Genomic DNA, 18,713 nt, shown 5'->3' with positions numbered 1-18,713 from the left:
AAATCACCTATGACATTTTCACAGAACTAGAACAAATAATCCTAAAATTTATATGGAATGACAGAAGACCCAGAATTGCCAAAGAATTTCTGAGGAAAAAGAACACAGCTGGAGGCATAACCCTCCCAGACTTCAAACAGTACTACAAAGTTATAGTAATTAAAACAGTGTGATATTGTCACAAAAGCAGACATATGGATCTGGGAACAGTCATGCCCAGAAATAAACACACACACCTAAGGTCAATTAATGTTTGACAAAGGAGGCAAGAATATACAATAGAGAAAAGACAGCCTCTTCGGTAAGTGGTGCTGAGAAAGCTGGACAGCCGCATGTAAATCAGTGAAGTTAGACCACTCATACACACCATACACAAAAATGAGCTCAAAATGGCTAAAGGCTTAAATATAAGACATGGCTCCATAAAAGTCTTAGACATAAAAAGTCTAAAAGTCTCTGACATAAAATAGTAGCGATATTTTCTAAATCAGTCTCTCAAAGCAAAAGAAACAAAAGCAAAAATAAACAAGTTGGAACTAATTAAACTTATAAGCTTTTGAACAGCAAAGGAAACCAGGAACAAAACAAAAAGACTTGGAGAAAATATTTGCAAAGAATGCAGTGTCCAACAAGGGCTAATTTTCAAAATATACAAACAGCTCATACAACTCAATATTAAAAAACAAAACAAAAACAAAATAAATCAAAACAAAAACCCAAATAACCCAAATAACAAAGCAAAACAAAAAACCAAAAAAATGCAATCAAAAAATACGCAGAAGATCTAAATAGTTATTTCTTCAAAGAAGACATACAGGGCCAACAGACACATGAAAAAACACTCAACATTACTAATTATTAGAGAAGTGCAAATCAAAACTACAGTGGGGTATCTCCTCACACCAGTTAGAATGGCTATCATTAAGAAGTCCACAAATGATAAATGCTGGAGAGGTGTGGAGAAAAAGGAACCCTCCTACACTGCGGGAATATAAATTGGTGCAGCTACTGTGGAGAACAGTATGGAGGGCCCTTGAATAACTAAAAATAGACTTACCATATGATCCAGCAGTCCCACTCCTGGGCTTATATCCAGAAAAGAAAAAAACTCTAATTCAAAAACATACATGCACCCCAATGTTCATTGCAGCACTCTTTACAGTAGCCAAGACATGGAAGCAACCTAAGTGTCCATCAACAGATGAATGGATAAAGATGATATGGTATATATATACAATAGAGTATTTTCAGCCATAAAAAAATAAAATATTGCCATTTGCAACAACATGGATGTACCTAGAAATTAAGTAAAGTAAGTCAGACAGAGAAGGACAAATATGTGATATTACTAATATGTGGAATCTGAAAAATAGTAAAAATGAACTTATTTACCAAACAGAAGCAAACTCACAGACACAGAAAACAAACTTATGGTTATCAAAGGGGAAGGGGGGAGGGATAAATTTCAAGTATGGCATTAGCAGATAAACACTACCATATATGAAACAGATAAACAATAAGAATTTACTGTATAGCGCAGGGAACTATATTCAATAATGTATAATAACCTATAATGGGAAGAATAAAAATGCATATATATGTAACTGAATCACTAACACAATATTGTAGATCAACTATACTTTGATAAAAAAATTCTTTAGTATGTATATGTAAACCACATTCTTGAATTGGGAAGATATGACTGCCCAATTAAAATTTAGGGCTCTAATGGGTCCTCCTCTTTTGGATTCTAGCAGGTCATGAGCTACATAAGTATGGTACCTAAGGGGGCCCAAACAGAGGTGGTCTCCCACTTGAGTCTTTCAAGCATAGCAGTTCTTTGAAAATGGCGTCCGTCAGGGACTGTTCCTCTTTTTGTCAGTCAGGCAGGAGTTACTTTTGAATACAGAGGGTGGACCTGTGTTCTCTTTGCCTTATGAAGGAGAATTTTTTACTTAAAAAGAGAATGTGGTCTTCTTTTATCGTATATGATCTTAGATCTCATTGGATCATTTCTACTGAACAGATGTCTGCACGCACACATTTGTATGTATTTAGCTATCATGTATCTATGTGTTTATTTAAATTTCACAACTGACAAATGGCCATAGTGAAAAAAGAAGAAAAGAAAGAAAAAGCAACAGATACAAACAAAACAACAAATCATCTGAAATCTCATCCAGAAAGAACCACTGTTACTTCATTATATATACTTGGAGACTTTTCCCTGGGCGAATATATATATAAGATCATACCAAAATATTGCTCTGTAACCCGATTTTTTTCACTTAATATCATTTTTTGTTATCCTTCCTTGTCAGTAATTATAGACCTACACCTTCTTTTTTAATGTCCTCCTAGTATTTTTTAGGGGAATAAAATATGCTTCCCCAAAATGTCTGTTTGGCATATGGATTGTTTTGAGTTGAAAATAATCAAAGCCCAAAAGACTTAAGAAGAACATTTGACTTTCCCCCTAACCGTCTGAAGAATGTAGATGGAGGCCCTGTTCAAGGAAGGAAGCCATCACCATAGATAACTGTAGTATGAACTGCAGTCTGTCCTGGTGGACAAGGAGGAAGCTGGCAAGGTCTGTTAAATTTCACTCAGTGTCCCATTGTCTCTGCCTGGCCCAGGAGACATTGGTTTACCAAACATTTGCTTTTCCATCTCCATGTCGGTTGTCTTTATACACTTTGAAGTTACAGACCACTGCCCCCAACATCCTCTTTTGTCCTTACCTGGAGAGGGTAGTTAAGGGGAGCGTTTCAGCCATCTTGGCGAGTTTCTGAGTTTCCCTGGGTCTCTCCCGTTTTTACGTGTTATTAAACTTCTGTGTGATGTTCTCCTGTGAATCTGTCTCTTGTCAATTTAATTCTTAGACCCGTCAGAAGAACTGAGAAGGCAGAGGAAAATTTCTTCTTCCCTGACAATTTTATCGTGCGTCATTCCACACCATTAAATGCTTATGGTATTTTCAGTTCTTGCTATTACAATTATTAGGTTGATAGGTATCCTTATACATACATCTTTGTGTTTTTGTTTAGTTATTTTCTTTGGATAAATTCCTACAAGTGCCATTTCTGAGTCAATCATTTTGGGATACTTTTGACAAATATTGCCAGACAGCACTCCAGAAAGGTTGTACCAATTATTATAATTTTTTGAGGAATAATTTATACAGGTTAAAGCACGCAAACCTGAAGTGTACTGCTCACTGAATTTTCACAAATGTGTGTACCTGTGTAACCACCACTCAGATCAAGATCAAGAACATGTTTGTCACTCCAGAAAGTCCCTCTTTGAGGTAACCACTATTCTTACTTCTGCTACCGTAGATTAGCTTTGTTCTTGAACTTCGTGTGAACGGCACCGTGGAGTGCATACTTTCATATGTCTGGCTCCTTTTGCACAACATGATACTTTGGGGATTCTTTCCTGTTGTTTCCTATATCAGTATTCCTTTTTTAAAAAGCTGAGGCTAGAATTTATGTCATTGTATAAGTGTGCCACGGACATTTTTAATGCATTCACCTGCTGATGGGTATTTGTGTTGTTTCAGATTTGAGGCTATAATAAATCAAGTTGCTGTGAGCATTATTCTACATGTCTTTTCATGACTATTTTCATGTATTTCTACTGGGTACATATTAAATGTTGGAATTGCTGGGCCATAGGGTAGGTATGTATTTAGCTGTAGTAGGTCCTGCTGAATAGTTTTCTATAGGTATTGAGGCAGTTTACACTCGCACCAGCAATGTACTGAAAATTCCAGTTCCTCAACATGTGGAAGTCCTTTTCTAGCTACCTGCAGCCATCTTGCCATGTTTATGGTGGGAAACATTTACCTCCTCCCTATCTTGGTTTATATGTCTAATCCAGCTCTTACTAAGCTCATTCATTCATTAATTCTTGTATTTAGTTAATAAATATTTATTTAAGCAATTATTATGTGCCTGGTAGTGTATTAATCCTTGTGGATCCAAAGATAAGAACAAGTTCTTAAGGAAGTTAAAGTCTAGCAGAAAAGATAAAACATCCAGTTAAAATATGTGATGAATGTAGCAGTGAAAGCATGCACTTGTGCAGAAGCGCATGGTCATACAGAGAAAGAATAGCTAATACTAGACAGTGGAAGAGAGGAAGTGGCAAACAAGAGCCTTGAGGTTCCGCAAAAGAGATGATGGTCGTGATGAACATCTGTTGAACACATGTTATCCTAAATACTGTGCTCAGAGCTTTCTCTGTCTCATCCGATTTGGTCTTTGGTGTAGGTTGTATTGTTACTGTGCTCCTCTTACAGTTGAGTCAGCAGAGGCCTGGGGAAGTTAAGCAGCTTGTACACAGCCACGTAGCTCGTAGATGAGGAAGCTGGGATTTGAACCCAGAAAGCCTTACTCTGGAGCACACACAAGACCCCTTCTGAGATGGTGTGTGAGCAGAGAGGTTTTGGGGAAGGCGTTCTAGGCACTGAAAGCAGCTGTACCCAGGCAGGAAGATAAGATGTAGTCTGGGAAGTCTGAGGAACCTCAAGCAAGAGGCCTGGAGAACATGGTCGTCAGAGTGAGTAGAGGTTGGAGGTGAAAGCTGGCAGGGTCCAGGTCTCGGGCGAAGAGAAGTTGGATTTCCTGTGATGGCTGTCCATGGGTGGTCACCTCTCCCTCTACCCCATCACCACACACCAAACAGTATTTAAAATGTTTCATCATGTTGTTGAATGAGCCATTTGGGCACACTTGCCAAATAACTGAGGATTCCAGTTTCCTTGAGTGGAGGGGGAAGAATTACTTGCAGCTAAGGGAGCAGACCCTGGTTTTAGACACCACGGCTCCCCGCAGCGCCTGCTTGCCTGGTGTGTCCTGTTGAACACGACCGTCTGCTGGTGAGATGGCGGCTTTCACATGAGCTGAGGGTATTGTTCCCCAGCACTCCCAGAGGGTCCAGTTATGAAAGGATAAAACCCGCACAGTGTTCTGATGTGGAGTGCAATGGGCGATGCGAGGTTTTGCTAAAATAGGATTAAGTTAAGAAACACGCACTGTGAAGCATTTGTTTGGGTAAATAATTTAACAGGTCTTGCATTCCTGCTTCAGTCAGTTTCCACAGAAAATGCTTCTCTGGGGGGTTCTCCTTGCGAACATCATCAGGCTAGTCATGCGCAAGCCTGCCTGGTGCCAGCTGGACTGGGGGAGAGCGGGTGGGTGCCTGGTGGTCCCCACGATGATGGGAAGGGAGGCAACGCGAAGCTTACCTTTGGGGAAAATGCAGACTTCTCCGCCTGCGGAGTGAGTGTGTGTGTTAGTATGCAGAGCCTGTTGGCCCATTGTTGGAGACTCCAGCTTTCTCAGCAGAATGCCTGGCAGATGGCTTGCATTTGCACTCGCCTTCTGGAGAAGGAATTCACTACCAACAACATAAGCTGCAGCTTTTCTTTTCAGAATTTACAACAAATTGGCCAGAATGGCAATTTAAAAAAAAACATTAGCATCACTATTTCCACATTCCCTTTCTGAATAGGGTAAATGGTTCCCTCTCCAACTGTGTCATTTGCACTCCCCCCCAAATGTTTATTAAAATGATTTAGGTATTTCATTATGCAAAATGACTTTTATAAAAAGACCTTTCTTTTTGCCCCACAGTCACACATAATTTCTTTTGTCACTTGTTATAGAGTGGAGTTATGTGAAGCTAGGACATATTATTTGTTCTCGTCTGTATTGGATAATTTATTACATTAAGAAACCAATAATTTTCAAATATAATCAGATTTAAGTTTTTAATAAGATTCATCTTCCCATTCACACTTGCTTAATTTAAGGATATTAAATCTGCTCAGGAATGAGCCGCCTCTCAAAGCCTCGTGTGCCCATTAAAGGGCTTTATTCCTGATGTGTTAATAGGATTTAATTACATTACCGTCTTCATGCAGAGTCACAGTGCGATAGTTAACTGTGATAAGCCAAGCAAACAACAGCCTGAAAAGGAAGTGGTGTATAGTAGTTGGTTTATCGGCTTAGAAAATCAAGACGATTATTATTTTAAAATTGATGGTTGCATGCATTTGCATCACGTTTAGTTCAAATGCTGAAGAGAACAAACTTTCCCTTTTTCTTCTAAAAAGAAAATCACTTAAAAGGCCACCCACATAAAAGGTGAACAATAAACACTTAACAGAAACTACTTAATTGCCATTTATCTTTTGAATTGCAATGAGATTTTTACTATCGACTTCAAAGAGATTTGTTTCAACAATTTGCCCTGCTATTCTTTTGTCTTTTTGACTATCACATCCGTGATTTGGGGTCTAGAATAATAGCTGTGTTCCTTGTTAAAAAGTAATGATTTTAAAATTGCTTTTATCCCGTCTTACTTTTTTTTTTTACTTCCACTCCATCTCTTGCCCCCTGTACCCATTCCCAAGTTTCCCAATTAATTTAATGACAGATAACAGGGTTTCAGGCTTCTATGGCTTGATGAGAGTAGGAGTCAGGATGCAGCCCTCCGTAAGTCTTGTCAATTTCTCCATCAAGACCATTTGCATCGATTGGAAGTGTTGACTTCTGTGAATTTCCGTTTCATGTGAACTTGACAGAACTCAGTACTTTTGTTCCATCACAGATGCCTGTGAAATAGAAGAATGGTTCTTTTTTAGTGCATTCCAATGAATTAAAAAAAAAAAAGAAAAGGAGAAAAGAATAACAGATAACAGCAATATGTTATCTGAACTTTTCACTTCCAAAGTGATTGACAACTTCTGACACATTTTCATGAGAGATCATAGACCTGGCAAACAAAATTTGAGATGATATACACAGTCTTGCTTTACTTTGTTAAAAGTTGTTATGGAAAATAGAAAAAAAAAGTATGAAAAGGCTTCAGAGCTAATTTTTTTTAGCAGTCACTTTCTACCTTGGTCTGTCAGGAAGATGTTTCTGATGCCAACTTTTTTTTTTTTTTTTTTTTTTTTTTTGCCGAGCCAAGTTGGCGGGAGGTGGAGAGAATGGGAAGAGATCTGTGCATACACCATTGTTGTGCTTCTCTCAGAGCTGCTCCATTTTCGTCTCTTCTATGAGAGGTTGGGATTTTATATATATATTTTAAAGCAGTTCCATTTTTCATAAAAGTTTGAAAATCAAAGAACACCATTTACTGTTGTCAGAGAGGAAGAAATTTTCCTCTACCCTTCTAGGTTCTTCTGGCTGATTTAAGATTTAAATCAGCATGAGACAGATTGACAGGAGAAAATTACACAAAAGTTTAAAAAATGTGTGTGCATGTGAGAAATCCAGGAAGACTCAGTAACTCACCCAAAGGGCCGAAACCTTCATCTTAAATACCATTTTCAGCGAAAGACAAAAGAGAGGATGTTGAGGGTAGTGGTTTGGGATTTCAAAAGGGAGGAAGGCAATTGACATGGAGATGGAAAAGCAAATATTTGGTAAGCAAATGTTTCCTGAGCCATGCAGAGAGAATGGGAATAAAGAGAGGAGTTTCAACAAACAGACTTTGCTAGGTTCCTCCCTGTCTGCACACCTAGTTCATACCATGTTTATCTATGGTAATCGCTCCCTTCCTGGAACAGGAAGTTAGGGGGAAAGTCAAAGACTCTTCCTAAGTCTGTGGGCCTTACAAGTAACCTGCCTGAATGGATCCTCATGCCAGAGAGACACATTTAGGGCGGCCAAACTGGGAAGGCAGCTGAGGCCTCTCCTCTCCTGAGCCCCTCTGCACTTTTCCTGGCCCCCTGTACCTTCAGGGCAGTGTTAGCTCATGTCTGCACTGCTGGCTCTTTGGGCAGATGGCCACTGCACTTGTTCCGGTGCATTTGTTCTGGCTTCAGTTTCTGCTCGGACGCACTCTCTTCCATGAAGTCTTTCCTTGCCCTTCTAGTTGCGATTTCTTTTCTTCTTGTGCTCCCATTCTCCCTGTTCTACACTTAACTCTTTTTGCTTTCTACCTGGGACCAGGTCTGTTTCCTCCATTGGCTATTGAGTCCTTAAATCCAGAGACTGGGTCTTGTTTATCTTTAAATGAACTATGAGATAAGAAATAACCCAGATAAATCCTAGCACATGGGTGCTCAACAGTGCTAATTCTTTTTTCACCATATTTACTGCTTTAGTATCCAGCAAATTTCCTTTAGGATATAGAATATGCTTAGTAAATGTTTGGAAAATCAAATACTGTGTTCTTCCAGGTATTTGGATTTTGACTAGGAAATTTCCTTATATTCTTTCGTACTTATATGTTTGTAATTTTTTTTTTTCAGTTCTCTCACTCATCACCACAGTGACATTGTATTGTATGCTATTACTCTTGGCTTGTACTGATACACTTTTTCCTTTTCCTTTACCAATTTTGCTTCCATTTTCTTATCCCCTCATCTTTCCCAACTATAGTATATGGGAGGAAAAATACTTTTCCTCTCTACACGCCTAGGTTCAGTGCCTGGGAACCACCAATCAAACTGATGAAAGACAGATTAACAAGAGGAAAACCAGTTTTAATTACGTACTTACGCACAGTAGTTCACAAAGAAAAATACAGCTCCAGGAGGTGGCCAGATGATGGACGTTTATATGCCATCTTAGGCTAGACAAAGGAGAATTGGGCTTTGGGCCGCTGGCAGGGAGGCGAGTTAAGGAAAGGTGAGGGGAAGAAGTATGTGGTACGTAAGTGTTGTTTTCTTACACAGATAAGAGCCTCTCAGGTGATAAGAATTGTCTCCAGCAGTAGCTCTTTTCCTGGGCATCTTTACAAATGGGAGTTTTCTTTATAACTGTAAATTTACTTTACAAAAAAGGAAATTTATACTTTATTTTTAGGCAGTTAGGGGACAGTAAAGAGCCTTCCCTGCATTTGCTGGTTCCCAGTCGCCTTTAACCCAAAACAATCAGTATACCAAAGCGGTGTACTTTGGAGTGGCATATTCTGGTACCCTTTATTACTATGTTCCTATCAACATTTATATTGACTCACAATTACAATGTATTTTTGTGACTCTCCTAGAATCTCCTACTTACCTCATTTATGTAACATTCCTTCAACTGTCAGTTCCTTCATGTTCCTACTATATCCTCAGATGCTGATGTCCACATGGGAACGCAAAAGTGAGTAAGAAATCTCCTTATCCTCAAACTTATATAACGAGATTATGACTGAATGGGAGACAGCAAACATAAATGTGAAAACCGTAATGTTCCAAGCTAAACATAGTTTCTACCATTTTAGAAGATCTTAATAGTCCTTAATAAAACATTAATGCACTTTATTTACATAGTTAATTGAAAACCCAGTTAACATTATTTCTCAGAGTTCATACTTAATGAATCTAATTTGAAGGATTACATACGAAAGCAATAAATAGTTGTCCACACTCATATAGTTTTCAGAAGCTATAAGCAAATACTGTCAAAGGCTAGCCCCGTGACTTGGTGGTTACTGAAAAGGCAACCAAACAGAAGACTGTCTTATGTAATTATGAAAGTTAGAGACGGAGCACATGGAACAAAGGGCATGTAGAGCTTGAGTATAAAAGTTCGCTGCTGTGCACCACCTGTTTTCCTACCTGAGCTCCTCTGGGTGGACTGCAGCATGGCTGTTATTTGCATCCTGTGCATCTGTTTGAATTATCAGCCTCCAGTATCTTGCTCCCTCTTACACCCCATTTCCATCATTCTTTTGTTTCTTCTCTCTATCCTCACGTCCCTGGAGCTTCGTTTCAGTGTTGTAATCTACTCGATTTCTTCTCTGTTGTTCAGGTAGTATTTCTTCTAGAGTTTCTTATAGCCAGACCATGTGCATATGTGTGCACGTGCGTGCGTGCGCACACACACACACACACACTCTTCACTTGTACAGTGATAAAAAGAGACCATGTCACGTGTGGACAGTGAAAAGTTGTCTGGTGTGGTTGAAGAGTGGGGCAGTAGGGGGAGAAAAGGGTGGAAGGTTTATAGGGACTAGTACAGGGGATGAAGCCCCAAGGGAGCTGGACTGAAGGCAGAAAATTCTGGATTTGCAGATTTCTAGGAACAGGAACTTCAACCATATGTTAATTTTCAGAAGAGCCATGTTCTGTAAAAGTAACGTGAACTTCTAAATCTTCTAAAATTGTTTTTCATGAAAAATATTAGAGTCACTTCTTTGGAGAGAAATGTGGTCCCAACGTGTTAGAAAATACTACTTACTGCTGCTGCCTGCTCGTCCTTTTCTTCTTTCAGAAGAAGAGGCACACACAGGGCCTAGTTGCATGTGAGTCTCCAAATTTCCCCAGTGATCTGTGTTTCCTCAGAAGTTTGTGGTACTAGTTAGATACCATCTTTGTAATTTTTTCTAATATTAAGAAAAATTATCCGAAATCTGTCAGACTTAAGAGGATAACCACATATCCATTCCAGGTTTATTTATTTTTCTAAGAGAATGTACCCTTCACTGATTTGTTATTGTTGACCTGAAACAGATAGATTGCCAGATATTTCTCCAGCAAAGATGGGTTTATTTGGGATCAGCAGAGAATTGCAATTTGGAGTCTGCACCCGTGGCAAATCATGTGCAAGTCTCCGCACAGAGAACCCCTTCATGGAGGGAAAAGGAAGTTGGGAGGGCTGTCGTAAACACAGTCCATGGCTTTGCATTGGCTGGGTCCTTTCTTGCCAGGAAGGAAGAGGAGTCTTTCTTCTTCCTGTTGGGATCGACCGTTGACACAGGGTGTGAGAGCTCCCCTTTCTGGTCTCCTGACTATTTAATTGAGGTTTCTGTTTACTAATTTTATACATTATCTTCTATTAATTAAGGGCTTGAACTATGTGAAGTTACATGTTGACTCATAAATTTGTATTACATTTTGATGGAAATTCTTTTTGTTCAGTAGGTTAGGTGACCAAAAGGTTTTGATTCAGTGCCTTAGAGGACTCTAACCAGTTTGTATCTAATTTAACAATCTTATTCAACATTCTTTATTTATCATTTCTTTGTAAAATTTTCTATACTTGCCCTGTAAGTCAGTTTCCCATTTTACTGTCTTCCTCATTAATTTATGAGCACAATAAATTCTTTCTCGCATGAGTTTATTTTATCTTGTATGAGAATCATGTTTTTGACTTTTTTGGGAACAGTATACTTTGATAATATAATCATAAATTCTTTATAGGCTTTGAAAACCTTAAATACCAGAACCTGTATGCCCACAGAGCCATCAGAGCTTGTTTATGAGCCATGCACATTCAACAGTTCTGATCCATTTTGATCTAAAATAATACTTTATGGCTTCATCATCCTCCTTGGTTGTAGGTATCTTTGTATAGCATTTGTTTGTTTTTTTACCTCCCCATTCCAAACCTTTCAAAAGAATAGGAATTTGTTACTACTGAGGAGATGTGGGAAAATAGCAGTGATGTAGGATCTGAGGGAAGTTATAAAACAGGACTTTCTTAAATGCTTTCTCTAGAGGCAGCAGTGCTGGTTATACATCTAGAGCTTTCCAGGCAACTACTCTGGGTTTAGTTCAATTCAGCGAACTTTTATTGAGCATTCACCCTGGACCAGGCACTGTGGATCGGCTTGGGGATATAAAGGTGAGTAGGTTGTAGTTGTTAGATTCAGATGTTTACAGCAGAATATAATGCAAACAACAGTGTATGTATATATATATATGTATCTGTATGTATGTGTGTATGTATGTGTATATATATTCAAGTTCCGTTGCAGAGGAGAGAATGATTAATTTCATCTCTGGTTATTAAGGAGTGGCATCATCTGTACTTCGTTCCAGGATAAATTGGTGTTCCTCAAGCTGACAAGTTTGGGGGAAGAAAATGTGAAGCTATGGTATTAAGGAGCTTGACATATTTGCAGAATTGGATGTGGTTCAGCATTACTGGAGCACGAAGTACACGGTGGAGAGATGATAAGGATGGGGGGGAGCTAAAAGTAGGAGTTGGCTATGGAGGACTTGGGACAATGTACTGCTGCCTTTGTTGCTGTAATAAATTACTACAAACTTAGTAGCTTAAAGCAACCAGTGTATTCTCTTACAGTCTGAAGGTTAAGTCAAAAATGGTGAGCAGGTCTGTGTTCCTTCTGGAGACTCTAGGGAAGAACCTGTTTCCTTGTTTTTCCAGTGTATAGAGGATGCCTGCATTCCCTGGCTTGTGCCTTGCGCACACCCTGCCCCCATCATTCCAGTGGTTCCACTATCACTTACCTTCTCTGAGTCTGACCCTCCAGTTTCTGTCTTATAATGACCCTTGTGATTACATTGGGCCCTCCTGGATAATTCAGGTTAATATTCTCCCCATTTTAGGATCCCTAACTTTATCATATCTGAAAAGTCCCTTTTGCCTTGTAAAGTTACATGTTCACAGATTTCAGAGATTAGGATGTGCACATCTTTGGGAGGCCATTGTTTAGCCTACCACAAATGGAATTTATCAGTTTTTGGGAAGCCATTTGAAGGTTGTGAACAGATACTATGGTGATATAGTGGTTCTGAAAATCAAGTGGATTGTTGAGTAGAAATACAAGTGATTCAGGTTCCGTATGTCTAGGGTCGGTCTGGGAGTTGCCTTCTTAACAGGCATCCAGGTGATTCTGATGCAGGTGGTTTCAGAATCACTCCTTGGGAGACACTGTTCTGACGTCTGGACGGATAATGGACTGGAGAGGGAGAAGCTCAGAGCCGCAGGCCCTGTTGGTAGATAAGTGCAGTAGCACACACACTGTAGAAGGTAAATGCGTCTGATGATTGTCAGCAAAAACCTTCCAAAGCCCCCGAGAGACAGTATAGTGCCTTCAGTAAGAGCGTGGACGATGGAATCAGACAGATCTAGTTTTAATTCTATCACTTATACCTGTTGCCTTGGCAAGTTGCTTCATTTCTTTGTCTCGGTTTCTATATCTGAAAGTGAGAACAGTAATATCTATCTTGTATGGTGGGTTTGAGGGTTAACTGTGATGTGTCAGAAAAGCACTTGGCACAGTGCCTGGCAAACAGTGAGCCCTCACAAGTACTGGCTACTGTTGTAAGTACCATTATCTCTGAAGGACAGATGTTATTTTCTAGCAAAATGCTCAATTTAATTCAAAAATAAATGCAGAATATCTGTGAGTTATTCATCTGCTTGTCATACACTTACCTGAAGCTCTGCAGAAAACAAAATAACAGCAATGAAAAACTCAGAAGAGCCCCTCCAAACACAGAGTCAGCACACCTTGCTTCTTAAATGTATACAGCAGTCCTTAGGACATTTCCTCTTTTTGGTTTCTCAGATCCCGTTTTCTGGTACTTTGTGGGCCCAAAAGTGATGATCAGCCTAAAGGCAGAGGATATGGGAACAGCAGAGGCGAGGTTTCAGATGCAGCCGAGGGTGAGTAGCCCTTAGGAGGGACCGCTTGTTATAACACAAGGTGGAAATACATGGAAAACCCATCTGCCAAAATATTAGAAGCAAGAAAATTAAATAAACCAGGATTTTGAGTTCAGAAACTCCTGTATTTACAACTGATAGAGAATTTTAGGAACTTTCAGAGAAACGAGATCCAAATTTGTCTCCGAAGAAAGATGTTCCAGCTCTGCCAGCCAGACGACTTTAGCGGTCTAAAGTTGTCTTTAGGGGCACATGGGGGCATTGCATAAAAGGGAAGTGGTGTTTGTGTTCGTGAGTAAGGGAGTTTAGGAATAGCCTTTCAGCACCAGCCTCTGATCAGGCAGAGGAGCTTCTGCTTTGTGCTTCAAATGGGTTCCCTTTTTTATTAAATAAGTGATGCAACAGCATCCTTAAGAGAGCTTCTGTATAATGAGGTAAGCACATTGGCCTGCTGAAGAAGGTGGTTGGGGGAGGCGACTGCATCAGGGGGCGGGAGGTGAGATAGGAGCGAAGTGAAGCCTTTGGTGGCGGGTGACGCCAACTCTGTGCCTTCATTCCTCCAGTTACCCCACTGGTCATGAACATTGGGCATCCCAGGGCAGAATGGGTAAGAGTAGGGAAAGTGAATGAGAAAACCCTATTGATATGTGCTCTTGGACTGACTGGGCAGCCCACTTGGTAGAACATTATTTGTTAGAAGAGCAAAATGATCACCTGTGTCGAAATCCAAGAGGAATGTTTAGCCCACTTAAAATAAGAAATTGTTTTCAGGTACAAACTGTTAACATTCAGATAATTGCTATACACTGCTCACTGACAGCCATGCTTAATTATTCATTAAAGTTAGTCCCTAAAGGACCTGTACTTACCAATTTTTTGTTCATCTAGCTTATGAGACAGCATTTTGAACTATGTCAAAACTGTATTTGTGGAAATAGTTCACAGTTCCATTTGAAATAATGTGGTTGTGCTGAATTATCCCATTTCACAGATGAAGAAATTGAGGAACCAACAAATAACCTACTCAAGATCCTATTTAGACCCATGCCTAGTCTGCTAGACATGGAAAGGTAAACAATCCAAGTAACTTGTGGCTTTTGGCAGTCATTTTTTAGCAGTGAGTGACCATGACAACATCACTAAACCATAGCCGAAAAGTGGCTGTACCTCTCTTTAATTAACCAGTAAATACTCTTCAAAGGTTTTAAGATACATTTATGGCACTGGGCTTAGGCAAGAAATCCACAAAGAGAACATTCAGCAAGATGTGTCCTCAGTGAGAGGAAGGTACATTTCAATTTGGCAAACTTGACCACCTGGCTCATCAGGACTTCTGGTTCTCAGGAACCATCAGCCTTTAACTGACTTCCCCTCTCTACTGCTGATGTTGCTTTTTGATCTTTTCCTGTTCGTTTACACCTTACCACAGGGCAGAGAAGGAAAATAGGGTGGACATCAGTATCGCTCATGGGTTCAACCTCCAGCTGCAGCTCTTAAGGGGAATGGGGAGGGAGGCTAGGATGAGGTTTTGTTCTGTGTCCTTGTTCTAGTCCCCAGTGCCGTCCAGCTGGTGCCCCTGGGTTGGCCCCCAGTCCCCTCAAAGTGAGCTGGGCTGATCTTAAATGTAAATCATACAAAGATGAGATGTCTCTTTTCTGTTTAAAAAAAATGGAAGACTGAATTCACATTGCAAAGAAAAAACAGAATGTTTTAAGCAGATATAGTAATATTGTTTTACCTTAGCAAACATTCGTGTGTATGTATGTACACACTTGTAACATATTCTCTAAATAAATTTTTGGTGATTTATGGGTACAGATGGAGAGGTGAACCGTACAGTCTTTTATGTGGATAAATTAGTGCTAAGACTCCAATTTTGACCACCACCACCCAGTGCTGCTTTTCTCCCTAATTAACATTAAAGCGGGAATCATGAGTTGGATGAATAATAGTCTTGCTCGTAGAATCAGGAGATATCTGAAGATCTTGACCTCAAGAAAGTCATGCCTGTTTGTATCATTACATGTGGAAGATGACACCAAAGTTAGTTAACAGTTTTAGTTGTCTGACAGTACAGTTTCAAAGACTTTGATGGGAAATATAACTCATTCCTGGTTGCCTAAAATACCTGGAAAATAGCCCTCTCTTCCTTCCTTCCACTGTCCCTCCCTCCTTCCCTTTCCACTGCCCCCTCTCCCTTCCTTCTTTCCACAGACATATGTTAAGCACCTACTAAATACCAAACAGATGTAGGCATGTACTGATCGTGAAGTAGTAAATAAGATAAATATGACTTCTGCCATTCTGGCACTTGGCAGAAATTAATTATTTTAAATATAGAAGTAATTAGTTAAATAAATTGTGATAGTTGTTATCAGAAGAGTTTGGGCGCTTGCGGGGAATATAAGAGGGCAGTGTAGGGACTTCCTGTCTAGTCTGGGGGAGTCCTGAGAACGAGACATTTAAACTGAGTCTTAAAGAAAGAGAAGGAATCTGGGTAAAGGGCTGGGATGTGGTGGATGAACAGGCTGTGTGGGAGGACGAGGTGTTTTACACACTCCCTGAGTGGGAGAAAGCTTGCTGTGTCCAAGGACTAGAAAGAGGGCGAAGGGAGCGAAGGGGAGAGGACAGCTTGGACAACTAGGAGAGGAGCGGTTGTTTGGACTGGGGGGTAAGAGGTGCCAGGTCACATGGGCTCACTTTGCTCGGGTCCAGGGAGGAGGCGTGCAGTATCTCAGGAGCATCGGGGATCACGAAGGCTTACCGTAGGATCCTGACGGGACTAGACTGGTACTCTGCAGAGCTGGACCTGCTGCAGTGTGGAGGGTGAGTTAGGCGAAGGCCAGGAGTAAATGTAGGGGGCCAGACAGGAGGCTTGCTGCCTGGTGAGGCGTGAGATAGTCTGACCAAGGAGGACTGTGATGGAGGTGGGAGAAAAAGTGGATGGCGGCATCAGAATCCGTCTGGACCCTGTGATTGGTCGGACGGCAGGTGAGGCAGAGCGGAGTGGGCAGGGTAAGTTCCAGCCTTGTCTCTGGACCCGAGTAGTGGTTGCAAACATCTCAGGCGCTTTGCTATTTGTGGGGTACAAGGCATAGACCGTCTAGAGCTCTCTGGACAATCCCCTGTCCGGGCCGCCTTCCTCGCTTGGACAGCTAGGAGAGGGGGCCGCCCACAGCTGCCTCACCTGCGGTTTCAGGCTGTCAGGGTCAGCTTCCTCCTTTTCCCTCCTGAGTCCCTTCCTCCAGTCTGGGAGGCAGCTACGTTCATCTCTTCAGTGTGAGTCATTTAAGTTGTGACTCTTCCAGGAGTCCCACATGGTTACTGACGTCCTTGCCGTGGGTCAGGCCTTCCTCTTGGTTCTCCCCACAGCGACACATCTTGCCTCCAAAAGACTGTATGCACAATCCCACTTTCGGCCACGGCCACGGCCACGTCTCTGGAAAGCTGTGTGGGAAACAATCTTGTTGATCAAGTCATTTTAGACATTTGGAAATGTATCTATTTTGAGGCCTGCTTGGAAGGAATCGTTCTGTGAAATGAATGATCCTCCTGTCCTGCCTGCTGGGTTTCCCTCCCTGCCCTGCCTCTTTCTCTGTCCTGAGTGTGAAGGCTCCGTGCTCCGTGCGGGCCGTGTGGAAGAGTCGCTCGTAGTCTGCGTCCACGGGAGCCGAGGCCCTAGAGCGGGCCTTACTAGAGCAGCCTTGTCGCGTCCTGCACCTCTGCGTGGCAGGCGCGGCCCCGCATCGGAGGCGCGGGGGCATCAGCGTCGTTGCCAGCTTTGGTGTCAACAGAGAAAGGAGATGGTGCAGAAAGAGGGAGGAGAAAACAGTAGACAGCGGACTCTAGGACACGTGCGAGGCGCCTGCTGGGGAGTCCCAGACTCCCCGGGAGGAGCTCAAGGGGCAGAGGAGAGCAGCTGTGCGGCCTGCTGGGGTTCGCTGACTCACGACGCCCTGTTGTGCCGCCCGGCTGCGAAGTGCAGAAAACGCGGTTGTGGAAGACAAAATCGCCGGGGGAGGGATAGTGAGAGAAGAGGCTGAAAACACGCTTTGAGGTTAGATTATGCTCTAAAGCCTTGAATGCTTAAGGGCAGTGATTCTCAAACTGGGAATTACTGTTGTGTAAGTGCAGACGTTACTCAGTGGGGCTGGTGGTGGTTGGCGGGGTGTGTGCGGAGATTGCACGTTTCTGACAAGCTGCCAGGTGATGCCACTGCTGCTGGTCCCTGGGCTCCCCTCTGAGTAGCAAGGCTCTCTGGTCAGAGAATATAAATGGTATGTAGGGAGACTTAGTGGAAATCTTTGGTCAGAAGCCTGAGATACTATAAACTTCAAGAGAGTGTTTCTCCATTTATAGTTCTACAGGATAACAAAAGTGTTTAGCTTTGGAATCAGCCTCACTGGTTTGAACCTCAGCTCTACCGTTCAGTAACTGTGTGACCTTTGCGAGTCATCTAACCTTCATGGCCTCAGTTTCCTCATCTGTAAAATGGCAATAATAGTACTTACCTATAGCTATAATAATTTAGTTTGAAGAACCTGGGGGAAATTAAGTTAAGCAGGGGTCTTTACTGCAGGACTTCTCAGGATCTTTAATTTGCTAAAGTGATGCTCTGGGAAGGCACTGATTAGTGGCAGTTCCCAAACTGATTTGACCATTGAACTTCTGAGTTTCCAGGAGTGTGTGGTGAACCGATTATTCTTTGGAACCTCTGTTTTAGGAGGAGTGATCTGGTGGCAGACAGGAAGGTGAGTTGATTTGGGAAAAGACTATAGCTGGGGAAATTCTCCAGGACCTAAGTCCAGAAGGACGGAGTGCAGTGAAATGCCCAGGTGTTGGGCCTTCGGGAAGTGGCCTGGGGGAGAGAGGAAGGAGAGATTAGAGGAAACGCTCAGAGCTGGATCAGGCTGGAGACTCTCTAGATGTGAGAGTTAGGAAGAAGGAGGAGCCATGTAAGATTCTCTCCCTCCCAGAGAGAAACAGAAGGCCAGGGGAGAGTGCCATGTGTTTAATTTTCCATTCTGATTTAAATTCTGCTGCTTGTTGCCCACAAACTAACAGCATGCCTCTTGAGTCTCTAGGGCATTTTTACAGTAAAGCCACATATTTTCTGAAGTTGGGTCAGGATTGAGCATATGAAATTCCTCAAGTGTGAAATTCCACTTAACCCCATTAATGCTTATAACCCTGAGTAGGTATTGTTTATAATTCACTTCTAGTTACCAGTGGATATTTGCATTTGTCAAATCTTTTCAGTTCTATCTCAAACTAAGTTTATTTTAGGGAAGAAAATTTGCCTTCTTGTCAAAAAGCTGAGAAGAACCAGCCTCCCCCTTCACTCCT

The 18,713-nt window shown here is 41.5% G+C and overlaps 1 long non-coding RNA gene across 4 annotated transcripts in view; it reads left to right on the top strand.

Moving 5' to 3' along the window:
- Nucleotides 1–18,713, top strand: part of LOC140698294 (uncharacterized) — a 189,836-nt gene that overhangs the window by 60,702 nt on the left and 110,421 nt on the right. For 3 of the 4 annotated variants that reach the window (XR_012076001.1, XR_012075999.1, XR_012076000.1), the window contains one exon: nucleotides 13,270–13,367. This is a non-coding gene — a long non-coding RNA (uncharacterized lncRNA). Of the gene's footprint in view, nucleotides 1–11,483; nucleotides 11,577–13,269; nucleotides 13,368–18,713 lie in introns of those variants that run through there. The other variant, XR_012076002.1, reaches the window with a different exon arrangement.

Source organism: Vicugna pacos, chromosome 9, assembly GCF_048564905.1.
Source record: "Vicugna pacos chromosome 9, VicPac4, whole genome shotgun sequence".
Lineage (NCBI taxonomy): Eukaryota > Metazoa > Chordata > Mammalia > Artiodactyla > Camelidae > Vicugna > Vicugna pacos.
The sequence above is the reverse complement of the archived record's forward strand: the minus strand, read 5'-3'. Positions and strand labels throughout refer to the sequence as shown.